This window comes from Ovis aries, chromosome 9 (genome assembly GCF_016772045.2).
Source record: "Ovis aries strain OAR_USU_Benz2616 breed Rambouillet chromosome 9, ARS-UI_Ramb_v3.0, whole genome shotgun sequence".
In the NCBI taxonomy this organism is placed as follows: domain Eukaryota; kingdom Metazoa; phylum Chordata; class Mammalia; order Artiodactyla; family Bovidae; genus Ovis; species Ovis aries.
In genome coordinates this window covers 54,361,259-54,382,222 of record NC_056062.1, presented here as the reverse complement: position 1 = coordinate 54,382,222, position 20,964 = coordinate 54,361,259, and the positions used below count along the sequence as shown (strand labels likewise).

The 20,964-nt window shown below is 37.5% G+C and overlaps 1 non-coding gene and 1 pseudogene across 1 annotated transcript; one reads left to right on the top strand and one right to left on the bottom strand.

Moving 5' to 3' along the window:
* Window positions 1-2,098: 2,098 nt before the first annotated feature.
* LOC101118031 (glutaredoxin-2, mitochondrial-like) lies at window positions 2,099-18,746 on the bottom strand (annotated as a pseudogene).
* Window positions 8,247-8,353, top strand: LOC114116506 (U6 spliceosomal RNA). Its single transcript, XR_003590409.1, has one exon. It is a non-coding gene; the product is annotated as a U6 spliceosomal RNA (small nuclear RNA).
* Window positions 18,747-20,964: the final 2,218 nt, after the last annotated feature.

Genomic DNA, 20,964 nt, shown 5'->3' with positions numbered 1-20,964 from the left:
AAGTCTCTTATGTCTCCTGCACTGGCAGAAGGGTTCTTTAAGATATTAGTATATAATTTTCTTTTCCTTGTATTGAATTTGTCTTTGATATCAGGGTAATTCTGGTTTCATAGAATGAGTTAGAAAGTGATCTCTGTAATATTTTGGCAAAAACTGAGAAGGATTGTTATTAGTCCCACTTTAAATGTTTGATAGAAGTCACCATGGAAGATCTAGAGATTTTCTTTGTTGAGTGACATGCAAATACTGATTCTGCCTCCTTCCTAGCTTCTGCCTCCTTCCTAGGTCTATTCAGATTTCCTGTGTCTTCATAATTTGGTCTTTGTAGGTTTTGTTTCTAGAAATTTGTCCATTTCATATAATTTATCCATTTTTTTCAGCATGCAATTGTTCATAATACTCTTACAATTCTTTTCATTTCTGTAAAAATGGTAGTAATATGTCCACTTTTATTTCTGATTTTAGTAATTTGAGTCTTCTCTTTTTCTTACTTAAAGAGCTAAAGGTTTGTCAATTTTGTTGACTTTTTTTAAGAACTGACTTTTGGGTTCATTGACAATTTTTTTATAGTTATTCTATTCTATTTCAGTTCTTTTTTCTAGTTCCTTAAGTTTTAAAGTTAGCTTTCTGATTTGAGAACTTCTAATGTAAGCTGTATAGCTATACATTTCCCTTTAGTATTATTTTAGCTTCATCTTATAAGTTTCATTATGGTCTAGCTTAATTTTATTCATCTGCACTTTTTAATTTCCCTTATGAATTTCTCTTTGGTCCATTTGTTTAAAAAATATTGTTTAATTTGCCTATTTTGTTAACTTTGCACTTTTCCTTCTCTTACTGATTTATAACTCAATCCCATTGGATTGGAGAATTACTTTGTATGATAGCTTTTAAGATCTCTTAAGGCTCACATTATGACCTAATATGTGTTCTGTCCCTCAAAACATCCCATGTGCACCTGAGAAGAAGGCGTATATTCTTGTCATTAGGTAAAGTGTTCTATAAGTGTCTGTTAGATATGGTTGATTTATTGTGCTGTTTAAGTCTTCTATTTTTTACTTCTCTTCTATCTGTTTTTGCTATCTATTGTCGATAGTGAGTTATTGCTGTGCTGTGCTTAGTCACTCAGTCATGTCTGACTCTTTGTGACCCTACAGTGTGTAGCTTTCCCGGCTCCTCTGTCCATGGGGATTCTCCAGGTGAGAATACTGGAGAGGGTTGCCATGCCCTCTTCCAGGGAATCTTCCCAACCCAGGTATCAAACCCAGTCTCCTACATTGCAGGCAGATTCTTTACCATCTGAACCATCAGGGAAACCCAGTGAGTTATTAATATCTTCAACTATTACTGTAGAGCTATTTCTTCTTCAATTCTGTCAAATTTTATTTCCTATATTCTGATGGTTTCTTGTTGTGTGTAAATAAATGCTTATAATTGTCTTTTGTTTCTGCTGTATTCAAATTTTTAATAATATATAATATCATTTTTTTGTCTTTTTAAACTTTTCTGATTTAAAATCTATTTTATTTAATGCTAGTATAGCCACCATGCTCCCTTTAAGTTTCTATTTGCATGGGATATCTTTTTCCATTCTTTTGCTTTTGGTAAGTTTGTATTTGGATCTGAAGTGACTCTCTTATAGACAGCATATAGTTGGATCATGTGTGTTTTTCTATTCTGCCAACCTCTGTCTATTGATTAAAGAATTTGTTTCATTTACAGTTAAAGTATGCTGAAAATCAAGAACTGCTATTTTGCTATTTGCTTTCTACATATTTTACAGCTACTTTTAAATCCCTCATTCCCTGTATGGCTGTTTTCTTTTGAGTTTTGCTCATTATTCATAGTAGAATATGTTAATTCTCTTTTTCCTTTGTGCATATTCTATATCTCACAGTTGCCATGAGGATTATTATCTGAAAGTTACAACACTAATTTAAGGTTTTTAGTTTCCATAGATATTTATCCATTGTTTATACAGCTTTTTCATAAAGATAATTTTAAAATGTAAAATACTCACAAATTCTTAAAGTACATTATGAGGTATTATAATTTTATATAGCAGACATTTTACTAGCAAAGTTATAAGCACCTATCACTAAAATTCTTTCCTCACACTTAAAAAAAAATAACACTGATGAAATAGTAGAAGCAATTTCTCTTCTCTGTGAAGCCTATAAGTATCTATTGCACTTTCAATAAAAGTTTCATTGACAAATATTTTTTAGCACACTTCTTTCACTGGTCACTTTGTAAAAAATATCTTGAATCTGGCTTCTATATTCAAGCATGTCCAATCCCACAACTTTATAATTAACATTCATGCCATGCAAAAGCATATTTACCATTGTACTATAAGAACAAAATGTTTTTGAGAAAATGATCACATAATTATCAGAAATTGCTTCTTGTATCTGATTCACAGGAGCAGTTGCTGAGTTCCACAAAGATGATGATGCGCTATTTCCCTTAACAGAGGCAGAAACTCTCACTGCCAATCAAGCTGGTCCACTGAGTCACTCAAACTTTGGAAGAGCAGCTCCTTATCAGAGCTGCATGGTGCCAACACACAGTCCTGATTTAAATGGTCACTTTTAATTTCAGTAAGTATGGTCTTTTACTGGAGAAGGCAATGGCAACCCACTCCAGTACTCTTGCCTGGCAAATCCCATGGATGGAGAAGCCTGGTAGGCTGCAGTCCATGGGGTTGCTAAGAGTCAGACACGACTGAGTGACTTCTCTTTCACTTTTCACTTTCATGCATTGGAGAAGGAAATGGCAGCCCACTCCAGTGTTCTTGCCTGGAGAATCCCAGGGATGGCGGAGCCTGGTGGGCTGCCGTCCATGGGGTCGCATAGAGTTGGACATGACTAAAGCGACTTAGCAACAGCATGCCCTTTTACAGATGTATCCTCACCCCTTGTTGTTGATATTACAAAGTTTCATCTTTATACATTCATCATCTTCATCTGTGCACGTTCAGTTGAGTCCAACTTTTTTGCAACCCTATGAACTGTAGCCCACCAGGTTCCTCTGTCCATGAAATTTTCCAGGCAAAAATACTAGAGAGGGTTGCTGTTTTCTACCCCTAAGTGAATGTCAGTTTCATGTTGGTCAGAGCTGGCTATGTATGTGTGTGTATGTATGTATGTATGTATGTGTTAACAGTCATGTCCAATTCTTTGTGACCCCCATGGACTGTAGCCCGTCAGGCTCCTCTGTCCATGGAATTCTCCAGGCAAGAATACTGGAGTGAGTAGCCATTTCTTTCTCCAGGGGATCTTCCTAAATCAAGGATTAAAGCCAGATCTCCTGCACTGTAGGTAGATTCTTTACCATGTGAGCCACCAGGGGCACCCTCTTTATATATGGTGTGCTCTAAAGGCAACTTTCAAACACAGTTTCTTAAGGACTTCCTTCCCTGGTCGCTCAGACAGGAAGGAATCCTCCTGCAATGCGGGAGACCTGGGTTTGATTCCTGGGTTGGGATGATCCCCTGGAAGAGGGCATAGCAACCCACTCCAGTATTCTTTCCTGGAGAATCCCCAGGGTCAGAGGAGCTTGGCAGCCTACAGCCCATGGTGTTGCAGAGTCAGGCACAACTGAGCGACTAAGCACACACTCTCTTAAGTTGTGTTTTAAACAAAACATTGAATTATAAACCACAGTTATAATAGTATTAGCTTTCAGAGTAATAATTTTAAATAAGATTTTCATTTCTTGGGTCTTGTAGAAAACAATAAATGGACTTACAAACCACTGTTAGAAAAATGCTGGCTCTACAATTGTCCACATGTTTACATTTGGTGAATTGTTTTTATTTCCTCATGTGACTTGGTGTTGTTGCCTTATGTTTTTTCATTTCACCCCTGCAGGACTCTTTTGAGTATGTGCAGCTCGAGGGCAGGTCTAGTGGTAATAACTCTTTCAGTTTGTGTTGTTTGAGAATGTCTTAATTTCCCCCTCACTTCTGGAGGACATTTTTATTGGATATAGGATTCTCGGTTAAGATAATTTTCTCTTTTATCAGTTTAAATATACAGACCCTTGACTTCTGGCCTCCAAAGGTTGTATTAAGAAATCTGTTAATAATTTGATTGAGGATTCTTTGTACGTGATGACTCACTTTCCTCTTTCTGCTCCCAGGGTTCTCTCTTTGTTTTTTGAATGTTTGATTATAATGTGTCTTAATGTTGTTCTCTGAGTTCACCATACTTGGAATACATACAGTTTCTTTGATATTTGCAATTAAATATTTCATCAAATTTTGGAAATTTTCAACCATATTGTTTTTTCAGATATTGTATTCTCTTCTTTCTTTTTTTCTTCTCCTTCTGTGACTACTACAATGTATATATTGGTTCATTGATGATGTCCCACCAGTCGTTTAGACTCTGTTCACTTGTCTTCGATCTTTTCTCTTTCTGTTCTCCAGACTCAATAATTTTATCCCAGGGGGCTGGTTTTTTCAGTGTTTCATTCACAGCACTGGATAGACGTACATGTATGGTTGCTGAGAGCTTATTGGATAGTTTTATTGGTAATTCAGAACATTTTCTTCTTTTAAAGTTTCCCATTCATTCCTTTTTCTGCTCTGATTGCTGTGGCCAAAACTTCCAGAACTATGTTGAATAGTATGGGTGAAAGTGGGCACCCTTGTCTTGTTCCTGACTGTAGGGGAAATGCTTTCAATTTTTCACCATTGAGGATAATGTTTGCTGTGGGTTTGTCATATATAGCTTTTATTATCTTGAGGTATGTTCCTTCTATTCCTGCATTCTGGAGAGTTTTTATCATAAAAGGATGTTGAATTTTGTCCAAGGCCTTCTCTGCATCTATTGAGATAATCATATGGCTTTTATTTTTCATAGTTCTGGAAGTTTTGGCTACAGCAATCAGAGCAGAAAAAGAAATAAAAGGAATCCAAATTGGAAAAGAAGAAGTAAAACTTTCACTGTTTGCAGATGACATGATCCTCTACATAGAAAACCCTAAAGACTCCACCAGAAAATTACTAGAGCTAATCAATGAATATAGTAAAGTTGCAGGATATAAAATCAACACACAGAAATCCCTTGCATTCCTATACACTAATAATGAGAAAGTAGAAAAAGAAATTAAGGAAACAATTCCATTCACCATTGCAATGAAAAGAATAAAATACTTAGGAATATATCTACCTAAAGAAACTAAAGACCTATATATAGAAAACTATAAAACACTGATGAAAGAAATCAAAGAGGACACTAATAGATGGAGAAATATACCACGTACATGAATCAGAAGAATCAATATAGTGAAAATGAGCATACTACACAAAGCAATCTACAAATTCAATGCAATCCCTATCAAGCTACCAGCCATATTTTTCACAGAACTAGAACAAATAATTGCAAGATTTGTATGGAAATGCAAAAAACCTCGAATTGCCAAAGTAATCTTGAGAAAGAAGAATGGAACTGGAGGAATCAACCTGCCTGACTTCAGGCTCTACTACAAAGCCACAGTCATCAAGACAGTATGGTACTGGCACAAAGACAGAAATATAGATCAATGGTATAAAATAGAAAGCCCAGAGATAAATCCACACACATATGGACACCTTATCTTTGACAAAGGAGGCAAGAATATACAATGGAGTAAAGACAATCTCTTTAACAAGTGGTGCTGGGAAAACTGGTCAACCACTTGTAAAAGAATGAAACTAGATCACTTTCTAACACTACACACAAAAACAAACTCAAAATAGATTAAAGATCTAAATGTAAGACCAGAAACTATAAAACTCCTAGAGGAGAACATAGGAAAACACTCTCCAACATAAATCACAGCAGGATCCTCTATGATCCACCCCCAGAATTCTGGAAATAAAAGCAAAAATAAACAAATGGGATCTAATTAAAATTAAAAGCTTCTGCACAACAATATAAGCAAGGTGAAAAGACAGCTTTCTGAATGGGAGAAAATAATAGCAAATGAAGCAACTGACAAACAACTAATCTCAAAAATATACAAGCAACTTATGCAGCTCAATTCCAGAAAAATAAACGACCCAGTCAACGAATGGGCCAAAGAACTAAATAGACATTTCTCCAAAGAAGACATACTGATGCCTAACAAACACATGAAAAGATGCTCAACATCACTCATTATTAGAGAAATGCAAATCAAAACCACAATGATGTACCACTTCACACCACTCAGAATGTCTGCAATCCAAAAATCTGCAAGCAATAAATGCTGGAGGAGGTGTGGAGAAAAGGGAACCCTCCTACACTGTTGGTGGGAATGCAAACTAGTACAGCCACTTTGGAGAACAGTGTGGAGATTCCTTAAAAAATTGCAAATAGAACTGCCTTATGACCCAGCAATCCCACGGCTGGGGATACACACCAAGGAAACCAGAATTGAAAGAGACACATGTACCCCAATGTTCATCACAGCACTGTTTATAATAGCCAGGACATGGAAACAACCTAGATGTCCATCAGCAGATGAATGGATAAGAAATCTGTGGTACATATACACAATGGAGTATTACTCAGCCATTAAAAAGAATACATTTGAATCAGTTCTAATGAGATGGATGAAACTGGAGCCAATTATACAGAGTGAAGTAAGCCAGAAAGAAAAACACCAATACAGTATACTAACACATATATATGTAATTTAGAAAGGTGGCAATGATGACCCTGTATGCAAGACAGCGAAAGAGACATAGATGTGTAGACTGGACTTTTGGACTCTGAGGGAGAGGGAGAGGGTGGGATGATTTGGGAGAATGGCATTGAAACATGTATACTATCATGTAAGAAATGAATCGCCAGTCTATGTCCGATGCAGGATACAGGATGCTTGGGGTAGGTGCACGGGGATGACCCAGAGAGATGTTATGGGGAGGGAGGTGGGAGGGGGGTTCACATGTACACTGATGGTGGATTCATGTCAATGTATGGCAAAACCAATACAGTGTTATAAAGTAAAATAAAGTAAAAATAAAAATTAAAAAAAAATTTCCCACTCAAAGACAATATGTATTAGACCAACACTGTTCCTTCCAATAAATACAGCTAAAAATCCTAGATATTATGTGAACACACACACACACACACAGACACAGACATGAAAACTTGAGAGATACAGATGGAAAGTTATATATACATATATAACTTTTTCTGACCAATTTCTTCCTAAACAACTATCAGCAAGCAAACTTACATAAAGACAAGTAGCAAGAATACAGATATTGAGTATTGAATGTTACTGTATAAATGAAGTAGGAAATAAGGGATATTTACTACATTATATTAAATTAAATTTACTATGAAAACATATTTTGCCATTTGAATGCAAATATATTTTAACATAACTTTTTATTTCATTAATCTTAACTATTAATATTAAATATTAATCTTAATTTTTATATATATATATATATATACACACACACACACACACACCCCACATATTCTTTATCCATATATTTGGTGATGGACATGTAGCTTGCTTCCATATCTAAGCTATTGCAAATAACGCTGCCATGAATGTTGGAGTGTAAATATCTTTTTGAATAAATGTTTTTGGTTTCTTCAGATATATATCCAGCAACAGAATTGCTGGATCCTGTGGTAGGTCTATTTTTAGGTTTTCAGACCTCCATACTGTTTGCTCTAGTAGCTACACCAGTTTGCATTCCTACCAACAGTGTATGAGATTCCATTTCTCTACATCCTCATCAATATTTATTATTTGTAGACTTTTAATGATTAGCCATTGTGATAGGTGTGAGGTTGTATGTCACTGCAGGGTTATTCCGTGTTTTAAGGAAAACAAATGCTTTGGATAATTTGAGTTTTGTCTTATTCAGTTTGTTGCTATAATAAAATGCAATTCCCTAGGGGACTTAAAAGCATAAATTTATTTTCTCACCTTTCTACGGGCTGAAATCAGAGATCAGGGTGTCTAGCATGATTGGGTTCTGGTGATAACTATCTTCTTGGTTTTCAGATAACCAACCTCTCACAGTATGTCCTCACACATGGGGAGAGGAAGCTCTGGTGTCTTTTCTTCTTTATGTGTGTGTTAGCTCCTCAGTTGTGTTCAACTCTTTGCAACCCCATGGACTGTAGTCCATTAGACATCTCTGTCCATGAGGCTCTCCAAGCAAGAATACTGGAATGGATAGCCATTTCCTTCAATCCCATCTTGGGGCTCTATCCTTATGACATCATCCTAAATCTAATTAAGTGCTCGCTTCGGCAGCACATATACTAAAATTGGAACGATACAGAGAAGATTAGCATGGCCCCTGTGCAAGGATGACACGCAAATTCGTGAAGCGTTCCATATTTTTAAACAAATGGGATCTAATTAAAATTAAAAGCTTCTGCACAACAAAGGAAAACTATAAGCAAGGTGAAAAGACAGCCTTCTGAATGGGAGAAAATAATAGCAAATGAAGCAACTGACAAACAACTAATCTCAAAAATATACAAGCAACTTATGCAGCTCAACTCCAGAAAAATAAACGACCCAATCAAAAAATGGGCCAAAGAACTAAATAGACATTTCTCCAAAGAAGACATACGGATGGCTAACAAACACATGAAAAGATGCTCAACATCACTCATTATTAGAGAAATGCAAATCAAAACCACAATGAGGTACTACTTCACACCAGTCAGAATGGCTGTGATCCAAAAATCTGCAAGCAATAAATGCTGGAGAGGGTGTGGAGAAAAGGGAACCCTCCTACACTGTTGGTGGGAATGCAAACTAGTACAGCCACTATGGAGAACAGTGTGGAGATTCCTTAAAAAATTGCAAATAGAACTACCTTATGACCCAGCAATCCCACGGCTGGGGATACACACCGAGGAAACCAGAATTGAAAGAGACACATGTACCCCAATGTTCATCGCAGCACTGTTTATAATAGCCAGGACATGGAAACAACCTAGATGTCCATCAGCAGATGAATGGATAAGAAATCTGTGGTACATATACACAATGGAGTATTACTCAGCCGTTAAAAAGAATTCATTTGAATCAGTTCTAATGAGATGGATGAAACTGGAGCCAATTATACAGAGTGAAGTAAGCCAGAAAGAAAAACACCAATACAGTATACTAACACATATATATGGAATTTAGGAAGATGGCAATGACGACCCTGTATGCAAGACAGGAAAAAAGACACAGATGTGTATAACGGACTTTTGGACTCAGAGGGAGAGGGAGAGGGTGGGATGATTTGGGAGAATGGGAATTCTAACATGTATACTATCATGTAAGAATTGAATCCCCAGTCCATGTCTGACGCAGGATGCAGCATGCTTGGGGCTGGTGCATGGGGATGACCCAGAGAGATGTTGTGGGGAGGGAGGTGGGAGGGGGGGCATGTTTGGGAACGCATGTAAGAATTAAAGATTTTAAAATTAAAAAAATAAATTAAAAAAAATAAATCTAATTAAGGGCTTCCCTGGTGACTCAGTGGGTAAAGAATCCACCTGAGATGCAGGAGACAAAAGATGTAGGTTCAGTTCCTGAGTGGAAAAGATCCCCTGGAGGAGGGCATCACAACCCATTCTGGTATTTTTGCCTGGAGAATCCCATGGACAGAGGAGCCTGGAGGGCTACAGTCCATAGGGTTGCAAAGAGTCTGATCTGACTGTCACGACTGATCATGCACACAGAAGTAATTACTTTCCAAAAACTATGCTGTGGGCTGTGCTTAGTCACTCAGTCATGTCCAACTCTTGCCTGGATGCTCCAGGCAAGAATACTGGAGTGGGTTGCCATGCTCTCCTCCAGGAGATCTTCCCAACCCAGGGACTGAACCCAGGTCTTCCAAATTGTAGGTGAGTTTTTTTATCACTGAGCCACCAGAAAAGGCCAAGAATACTGGAGTGAGTAGCCTATCCCTTTTTCAGGGGATCTGCCCAACCCAGGAATTGAACTGGAGTCTCCTGTATTGTGGGCAGAGTCTTAACCAATTGAGCTATAAGGGTACTTTTTAATACCATCACATTGGAGCTTAGGAATTCAACATGTGAATATACTGGGGGTGGGGGAACAAACATTCTGTCCTTAATAGACTTATTTTACTACAAAAATCCAAAAAAAGATTTTCATTTAAAATTGAATGCCACTTATTGCATGTAAATTATTCCTATAAATCTTTATATAAGCTCTTCTCCAAATCAACATATATAAAAATATTTATGGTGCTTCTTTTAAATTCAGGCTCACAGATCCAAAATACATGTTCTTATAAGCTCTTATCCCTATTAATACTATGCAACTATTGCTGTAAATGTTAAAAAAGAAAACTTTTCAGCAATCAAGAGACATTTTAATGGATACATTATGAAAATGCATATTTATTTAATGCAGAAGTCATTATATAATTATTTGAACATTTAAGTTGCTACATATTTAATGTCAAGGTATTAGTAACAACATAATAATGACTACATTTTTAAGCATTCAGCAAGTCACTGTAGTTTTGTTGTACTATTACATTTTAAGGAGGCACACAAGATGCATAATAATAGTATTTTCAGCTTTAATATTTAGAAACTGAGATTTATATGGATTAAGTTACCTAGCTAACAAATAGAAGATCAAACATATGAATTTAAGAAGCTCTAGATCTGATTCCATTTCCTGTGCTCTGACCAATGTTAACAAGAACGTGACTGAAGTTACTTTTCAGATTTCAAAAAAAGTTCTGTGCTTTTAATTAATTAATTTAGTAATCTTTATTATTCATCTACATTTTTCTGTTTCATTGTAAAGTATTGCCATCACCAAAGACGCAACTTCAAATTTGTAACCTTTAAATATGATCTTTCAGTGATTGGTACTGGTATTTTGAAATTTAGCATGTTGAGAATCTCCAGAAGAGTAATGAGTTTAATTTTCCATAGAATCAACAGATTTCTTTGGTCAACCAAAGAAAAAAAGACTGAAATTTGCAAGTTTCTCATAAGTTAGACCTACCATACATTTTCTTCTCATTATAAAAATGCAAAGAGGAAGTGACAGAAATTTTTGCTTTTATAGATCTGGCCTATGGTATGCAGACATTCTGTGTGGCAATAGTACAGTTTCAGTTGTGAACTCCCATGCTTTGATACTTTAGACTGGAGTATATCTTTTGGAGCCTTGGTTAGATATCTGAAACCCTCATTATTTCTGCATTTGTTAAACTATGTCTTTTGTTCCACTTGCAGACCAAGTAGTCTGCTTTTATAAAACTTGATCTACATTCAGAGATCTGCTCTGATGTTGGCTTTCTAAACGGTTCATCCTGGGGCACCCTAGAATGTTTGAGAAGATATTTTTAACTAGTTTCTTTCTTTTTTTTTTTGTTCTTTATAGCTTGGCTGTTTTCATTTATATACCTGAAATTCTTGACTTTTGCATTTGCTCTAAGACTGAAACTGTTTTGAAAAGCTTTGCATTCATATGTTTTGCAGGATTTTCATGAATTAATGCTCTTATTTCAAATGTAAAGTCTTATTTAATAATTTCATGCATATATATATATATACACAGATCTAGATAAACATATATGTGTGTACACAGTTTACAAAGGGAATTTTCTGTCTTAAAACAGAAATACTGAGTATGTTCTGCCTATGTTTACTCAAAATGTTCTTGTCAAGATCACAATTTTAAAGGTTATTCTGTATCTATTCTCTTTGAAACTGTGCTCATTGAGGGATGTAACTGAGGGTATCTTGAAAACACAGTTTATTTTAGGATTTCACATATAAACAATTCATGAGCTGAAAAATAATCTTAAACTATAGTGTCATTTTTATATTTTCAAGATACTTTCTGTATCTCAACTTCTAATTTGTGGACATTCATGAGATTAAATTAGTGATGTTAAACTGTTTCCTCCATGCACATATGCACACACTAATATATATTTATATCAGTTTTCTGGGTCCTTACATCTATTATGCATTCCACTAAAGCACCTATATGAGAGGATAGAAATTGACTTTCCTTCCCTAGATTGTCTATCCAGCTTGCATTCTGCTTTTCTGACTCTTTTGGACATTTTCCACATTTTTCATATTCTCATCAGTTCCTTGGGCTTCCCTGATGGCTCAGATGGTAAAGAATATGCCTGCAATCAGGAGACCTGGGTTCATTCCTTGGGTTGGGAAGATACCCTGGAGAAGGAAATGGCTACCCACTCCAGTATTCTTGCCTAGAGAATTCCATGGAGTCACCAAGAACTGAACATGACTGAGTGACTCACATTCACCAGTGCCTTGAGCCCAATATGTGTCAAGTGAAATTATTCTCTCTCACTCTCTTTTAAGTGTGATCTTAGAAGTCTCACCAAGTGTATGACAATGGTATTGATTCTTCTTAGTGCAAGATTTTGATTTTCCATGGAGCTCGTCTGTAAAAATCAATATTATGGTCTATTTACTTGGCAGCTTTTGAATTTCTTTCCTTGGTTTTGGTAACAGGGACCTACCTGAATACAATTTACTTAGACTTTCATGTAGAGACCAGGTAGAAGTGGTTATGAAAATAGACCAGTCAGATCTTATGCTCTGAGGGACAATACTGTCCAGTGATCCCAGTTGCTGCCCTATGGATTCACCATTGCACTAGCACTGAGACTATATCTTCTATGTCCTGTTCCCAGTCAACAACTAAACACAGAGGAAGTATTAACATGGACCCATTTCAGTGAAAAGGCACAGCTTTTTCTTGAGAGCAGTCAGCTGTCCAACTGCAGCTTTCTTCAAATTGTGCTATAATCTGCAACATGTCCTACAATAACCTTCATTCCAATCACTCTTTTCTTACACAAGATTCATATTTATATCAAAAATTAAAGATTCTTTACACTTTCTGCTGCCCCTCTATTTCACTTTCATCTCTAATCCCTTTTGGTCATCTGGAGAACCAAGCTTATGTAAATGATAGCTGGAATAATTTAAGAAAACTGATGGTAAAATGAGGTTTTGGGGACTGATTCATTCCCCACTGCGCTGGTGAAAAGTACATCATTCTGAGTAGTATCAGAGCATAGATAGTGTCAAATACAAGATGATCACTCACTAACTAAATATTTCCCTGTTTAAGACCTGGGGCAATAAACTTGTGGAGGAAAATATCCTTGAAGATGCAGGTGATTTCAGACATTCGTCAGACATGGTGGGAACCATGTCTATAAATAGAGCAGAATTGTCTGTTATGGTAGAAACAAAGGGAATTTAACAAGCAATTAGAGACCTCTTTTGTAATTTATAAAATACCCCTTGACTCCCGCAGTAAAGGCTGAGCACTAAACCAAAGACATGTTCCAGTAGAGACCAGGAGATATTTGAATACTTTGCCAAGGCAGATCTGAATCCCTTTGAAACTGAAAATGGGGCTGCAACTTCTAGAAGAATATCTGAAAGTATGATTCTGCATACTCCTGGGCAGATGAGTTTAAAGAGATATCCCACTTTATTTACTTATTTATTTTGTCCAAGAGCTATTGCTTCTCCTTTTGCAAGATGTTGCAAAAGCTTGTCCACCATAAAGGACTTGTAAACTTTCAGTAGCTTCCAATACTCCTTTTGCTGACCCACAAGCTAATAAATAGTTTAAATCTCAGCATAATTTGTGTAAGGGATGTACAATGTATGATAAAAGAGATAGATTACATAATGGAGACATTGCAAAAATTAGCTGGAGTCAAGGAAGCAACCCTGGAACTGGATTTTTTAATTAATTTATTTTTAATTAGAGGATGATTGCTTTACATTGATGTATTAGTTTCCATCATACATCAAGATGAATCAGCCATAGATATACACATATCCCACACCTCTTGATCTTCCTTCCCACCTCCAACCCTATCCCATCCTGCTACATTGTCACAGAGAAATGGATAATAGATTTGAGCACTCTGCACCATACAGCATTCTCACTGTCTATCTCTTTCCATATGGTAATGTATACGTTTCAATGCTACGCTCTCAATTCATCCCCTCCTCCTTCCCCCACTGTGTTCACAAGTCTGTTCTCTATATCTGCGTCTCCATTGATGGTATTTGTTCAAGGTGGTTGGAGTTTAAGACTGGATAAGTTTCAAGACCCATTGGCTTAGAAACACATTTTCTGGGCATGGAATATAATACTCTGGCAAGAATTTCAGGGAATGGAGCACATTTACTGCTCAGTTCAGTTCAGCCACTCAGTCAAGTCCGACTATAGACTGAAGCATGCTAAACTTCCCTGTCCATCATCAACTCTCAGAGCTTGCTCAGACTCATGTCCATTGAGGTGGTGATGCCATCCAACTATCTCATCCTCTGTCAGCCCCTTCTCCTCCTGCCTTCAAGTTTTCCCTTCATCAGGGTTTTTTCCAATAAGTCAGTTCTTTGCCTCAGGTGGTCAAAGTATTAGAGCTTCAGCTTCAGTATCAGTCCTTCCAATGAATGTTCAAGATTGATTTCCTTTAGGATTGACTAGTTGGATCTCCTTGCAGTCCAAGGGAATCTCAAGAGTCTTCTCCAACACCATAGTTCAAAAGCATCAAATCTTCGGCATTCAGCTTTTCTTTATGGTCCAACTCTCACACCCATACATGACTATTGGAAAAACCATAGCTTTGACTATATGGACCTCGTCGGTAAAGTAATGTCTCTGCTTTTTAATATGCAGTCTAGGTTTGTCACGGATTTTCTTCCAAGGAGCAAGCGTCTTTTAATTTCATGGCTGCAGTCACCATCTGCGGTGATTTTGGTGCCCAAGAAAAGAAAATCTGTCACTGTTTCCGCATCTATTTGCCATGTAGTGATGTGACCGGATGCCATGATCTTAGTTTTCTGAATGTTGGGTTTTACTGCTACAGAAACTTTTATAAACCTGGCTAACATTTACTGCAAGAGAACTTTTATAAACATGGAAAAAATGATGGCCAAAGCTGAACCTTTGATATGTCTCTATTTCTATTTTAAAATGTGTACACTTGTCTCATATCCTTGGAAGGACTAGCTGTCATCCCCATAGAGTTAAATACTTATTATGAATGTGAGTTTGCCTTTCTTCACTTCAGACGTCCTGCACAACTATCCAGGGGATTATGTAATACCTGATCTGTAAGCATAGAACTGTATATAGCATAGTATTATGACCAGAAGACCATACCTTGTACGTGCCTAGCCAAGTTACCTCCCATCTTTTCCTCTGTCTTTCAATGGGTATAATATCTACAATATTCTGAAAGTTCTCTTTACTTTCTCATGTTCCTTCCACTAATAAATCTCTTGCAAAACTAATCCCACCTTACCATCTTCTTTTCCACAAGTGCAAAATGAGTCAGGGTATAAATTTATGGAGTAACCCAAGAGAATTCAATATGGTTTTCTCTTATGCACCTAATGGGACTCAGGAAATAGTTCTTAAACATATTTTTAGTGAACATTCGTGGGACTGTGCATGAGGACAAAGATTAGCAGCCATCATTTATTGCCCTTGCTGTGTTACTTTATTTTCATCTTTTGAGCTGAGTGAGTGTAAAGAGCTATTAGCCTGTGTGGACAGAGGGAAGAGAAAAAGGACTCTTCATTTTAACAGTGAGTGAAGATAACAGTTTACACTATAGATGGGTGTTGAGAGTTGTATTCTATGAAGGGAAAAACGTTGTCCCATGCCAACAACCATTTGTCGCTTATTAGCATCATGCAGAGGCATTTCCCTTTAAATAAATGTACAAGTAAGTTTAGCACTGTCAATCAAGCTGGGGGTTTTTAGAGAATATAAGGGATTCTCCCCCTTATTTGGTTAAGGATGAAGAGGAATATGAAGGAAAGAAGGCAAAATAAAATCCAAAACAGTTAAAAAACATTATTACTAAGCAGTTGGCTGTGGCTGCTTAATCTTCCTATGGAACAAATTATTTTTGTAATCTACTCTGGGAATTGTTCATAGATACATAACATATATCTCATGCTGCTATTTACACTGAGTAAGTTATTGATTAGCACCTCCAAAATGCTCTCAAGTTTGGACACTCATCTGTGTCACTTGGGGAGCTTTAACAAATACCGATGCCTTAGTCACACATCTGGAGATTCTGATTCAATTGTCCTGGATGGGTATAGGCATTAGTATTTTTAAAAGTTTCTTGTTCAGTCACTGTCTGACTCTTTGTAACCCCATGGACTGCAGCACACCAAGCTTCTTGTCCTTCACTGTCTCCTGGAGTTTGCTCAAACTAATATCCATTGAGTCAGTGATGCTATCTAACCATCTCATTCTCTTGATCCCTCCTCCTTTTGCCTTCAATCTTTCTCATCATTAGGGTCTTTTCCAATGAGTTGGCTCTTCACATCAGGTGGCCAAAGTACTGAAGCTTCAGCGTCACCATCAGTCCTTCCAATGGGTATTCAGGGTTGATTTCCTTTAGGATTGACTGGTTTGATCTCATTGCTGTCCAAGTCATCAAAGTAATGTCTCTGCTTTTTAATATGCTGTCTAAGTTTGTCATAGCTTTCCTTCCAAGGAGCAAGAATCTTTTAATTTCATGGTTACAGTCACCATCTGCGTTGATTTTGGATGCCAAGGAAATAAAATCTGTCACTGCTTCCACATCCTCCCCTTCTGTTTGCCATGAAGTGATGGGACTGGATGCCATGATCTTAGTTTTTTGAATGCTGAGTTTTAAGCCAGCTTTTTCACTCTCCTCTTTCACCCTCATCAAGAGACTCATTAGTTCTTCTCTTTCCACCATTAGAAAAGTTTCTTGGATGTTCTAAAATGCAATCAGGATTAAAAGCAATTGGTAACATGCAAAAGAGAAGGAGAGACTGATTATTCCATCCATATTTTAGGTCAGTGGAAAGTTGTGTGTCTACCTGAACTGTTTGACAGAAGGAAACCTCGGTTTGATTCCTGTGTTGGGAAGATCTGCTGGAGGAGGGCTTGGCAACCCACTCCAGAATTATTGTGTGGAGAATCCCCAGGGACAGAGGAACCTGGTGGGCTACAGTCCAGGGGGTCTCAAAGAGTTGGACATGCTTGAGTGACTAAGCACAAGCACAAGGAAGGGTCAGAAGCACTTATCTTCTTGTCATGTTATATCTTGATGGACTAACTCACATTGTACTTTGTCTCAGTTCCAGAAAAACATCTATTTCTGCTTTATTGACTGTGCCAAAGCCTCTGTGTGGATCACAATAAACAGTGGAAAATTCTGAAAGAGATGGGAATACAGACCACCTGACCTGCCTCTTGATAAACTTGTATGCAGGTCAGGAAGCAACAGTTAGAACTGGACATGGAACAACAGACTGGTTCCAAATACGAAAGGGAGTACGTCAAGGATGTATATTGTCACCCTGGTTATTTAACTTACATGCAGAGTACATCATGAGAAACGCTGGGCTGGAAGAAGCACAAATGGGAATCAAGATTGCCAGGAGAAATATCAATAACCTCAGATATGCAGATGACACCACCCTTATGGCAGAAAGTGAAGAGGAACTAAAAAGCCTCTTGATGAAAGTGAAAGAGGAGAGTGAAAAAGTTGGCTTAAAGCTCAACCTTTAGAAAATGAAGATCCTGGCATCCGGTCCCACGACTTCATGGGAAATAGATGGGGAAACAGTGGAAACAAGTGTCAGACTTTATTTTGTGGGGCTCCCGAATCACTGCAGATGGTGATTGCAGCCATGAAATTAAAAGACACTTACTCCTTGGAAGGAAAGTTATGACCAATCTAGATAACATATTGAAAAGCAGAGACAATACTTTGCCAACTAAAGTCCGTCTAGTCAAGGCTATGGTTTTTCCAGTGGTCATGTATGGGTGTGAGAGTTGGACTGTGAAGAAAGCTGAGCACCGAAGAATTGATGCTTTTGAACTGTGGTGTTGGAGAAGACTCTTGCGAGTCCCTTGGTCTGCAAGGAGGTCCAACCAGTCCATCCTAAAGGAGATCATTCCTGGGTGTTCTTCGGAAGGAATGATGCTAAAGCTGAAACTCCAGTACTTTGGCCACCTTATGTGAAGAGTTGACTCATTGGAAAAGACTCTGATGTTTGGAGGGATTCGGGGCAGGAGGAGAAAGGGACGACAGAGGATGAGATGGCTGGATGGCATCACTGACTCGATGGACGTGAGTTTGAGTGAACTCCGGGAGTTGGTGGTGGACAGGGAGGCCTGACATGCTGTGATTCATGGGGTTGCAAAGAGTCGGACAGGACTGAGCAACTAAACTGAACTGAACTGAAAGACCCACACCGCCTCAGTGTCAGTACCACAGTAACTCTGGCAGAGTCTTTCAGCCTAGATGAATGAAGGTTCCATGCTTTACAAATTAGGTTTTTGGTTCACATCAAATTCTTAAGTGATTAGTAATTTAATTTATACTGCTTTAAACTTCTCTTTTTAAAAGAAAGAAGATATCACATTGTGTCAAAAATAAACCTGACCAAATAGTAAGTCGATGCTCCAGATTAGACCGCAGGGCTCTTTGCTTCCCATTCTTCTACTTTACTCACTGAGGCATGAGGTTAGGGTATAGCTTTGAAGCCAGCCACAGCCTCTTTGGGTTAATCCTTAGGCTTAATGCCTTAAGACTTAGTGAGCTGCAACATACCAATTCCCACATGTCCCGCTTCTCTTAGTGATGCGTTAGTTTTTGCTTCATCATTTCTGCAAGCATCATAAGTGTCAAATGGGTCGATAAAAGCATCAGTATTAGGACAGCTCATATCCCGGTGGTCAGCAAGTGCTCACATGTGGAGAATCAAGTGGCATATCAGTCCATGACTGTCTCCAAGACATGAGAATTAGGCTGCAATGACACGTTTCTCAGATGGAGCAAAACAATCATTTCTAATCTGCTACATTCCATTGTTGGGTTGCTCAGTCATTCATAGAGACTTCTGGTAACAATTAATACAGCCATAAAAAAGGGAAAATAACAGGGGAAAACATGCACACAAATTGAAAGCAGATATCTGAACACAGTTATCCCACAAATTTAGATCAACCACACGTCTGCCTGGAAACTTGTAAATAGCATACATAAGTGATGTTATCATATAAAGTGTGGTGGGGAAGTCACAATGGAGACCATTTGTACATTCTGGAATTAATATCTATGTGCAGATAATTAAGAGAACAATAAAAATACACGAAACAAATGTACACAGGGGAAGGTAAGAACTGAACATGATCCAAATATGTCATATTGTGGAAACCTTGGGGAAATAAAGCTTTATGGGATACTGGCAGACAGCATTGCTGCTGGAACCAGGATTTTCAAGCCTTTCAGCCTGGAAATAATGTTTTCAGTTAATAAGGGTGTGTGGGTGGAATTAGACTCACCACTCCCACTATTGTAGCCAGAATTATGTGCCTCATTTCCATACCCAGTCCTAAAAATTATTCTTGCAATTTCTCTTATGAGAAAGCTTTTGAACACGCCACGGTAGCATCAAATGACATCAAGATACACCTTCTTTGTGTTGCTTATGTGCACATACTCTTAGTTTGCAAAGTTTTAGATGTGCACACAGGCATCTGGAATACTCCAGCATGTTCCAAGAGAACAGAACTTAACCAAGTGTGTCAGGTTTAATTTTTTACCCAATTAAAATTCTTTGAAGACTGCCGAGGTTATTAAAAGGCAAAAGTATTACATCTAGCAGTGTTTTCACAAGCTAGTGCTTCCTGATTTTAGGAACATGTATTGAAAGGATATTTGCAACAATATAGACACAAGGCCAGATATGGTCTGAGTGATATAAATCTTTTGTTTACGTACCTCGCAGTACAGTGCAGCAGGCTTTGGGTTGGGGTGGTGGTGGAATGTCTCATATTTGAGGCACAATTAAGTGCACATGTAGCTTTCTGTGCACAATTCACTGTGCACTCTGATTTATAACAGACTAGATTTCAAAATTGATAGGTTTATATAATCGTGTGTGCTCCTGGGTGTGTGTGTGTGTTGGAGAAAAGGGAGTTCAGATTTGTTTTAAGAAGTCTTTGGTATTTCTTTATAAATTCCAGTGAAATTTTTAAAATATATAATATTTATATTATATTAAAATATAATATATTTTAAACTATATTTATAAATAGTTTAAAAAACGCAAAAAATTAAACATAAGGGAATTTCTAGACATGGCTTCCAAATACCAAAAAACCTGCAGTTTCTTTTGAGAGAGATAAACAAAAACGATTAAGCTCATTGAATAGTGTAAGCACAAAGGATTCTGTCACAAATTGTTTTCAAACAAAACTTTCCCATGTTCACTTAACTTTGTAAAATTGTTAATAAGGAAAAAAGAATGATACTACTCTCAGCAGTGAATAGACATTTTAGATGGTCCTTAGTAAAGTGCTCCATCAAAAAGCCAACATGAATAAAAAATTAAAACCAAATATATTACCCTACAATAAATTATTTTTTTCCGTGATCTTTGTCCTATAGATTCTGGTGATTCATAATCAGTTGTTTTGTATGCCACCATGAGAAACACAACTTTCTTATATGCTAACAAGTCTTATTTGACTTAAAATGGAAATGTTATTCTATTGGCTTGTGGTATGAGCTTCAACAAATGTAAGTAGGAGGTTTATATATAACTAAAATATCTCAATTTGTTAGTAATGGAGGGGTCCTAAATAATATTTGTTTTTAGTCAAGGAAGAGGGCAGTTAGGAGAAAGGATGACACATTGAACGAAGCTTCAACCCTGTGCCATCTGTAGATGGTAGTTGTGGTGTAGTTGCTTAGTCATGTCCAACTCTTTGCACCCCGTGGACTATAGCCCACAAGGTTCCTCAGTCCATGGAATTCTCCAGGCAAAAATTTTGGAGTGGATCGCCATTTCCTTCTCCAGGGAATCTTCCCCACCCAGGGGTCAAACTCATGTCTGCTGCGTTGAAGGCTGATTCTTTACCACGGAGCCACCAGGGAAG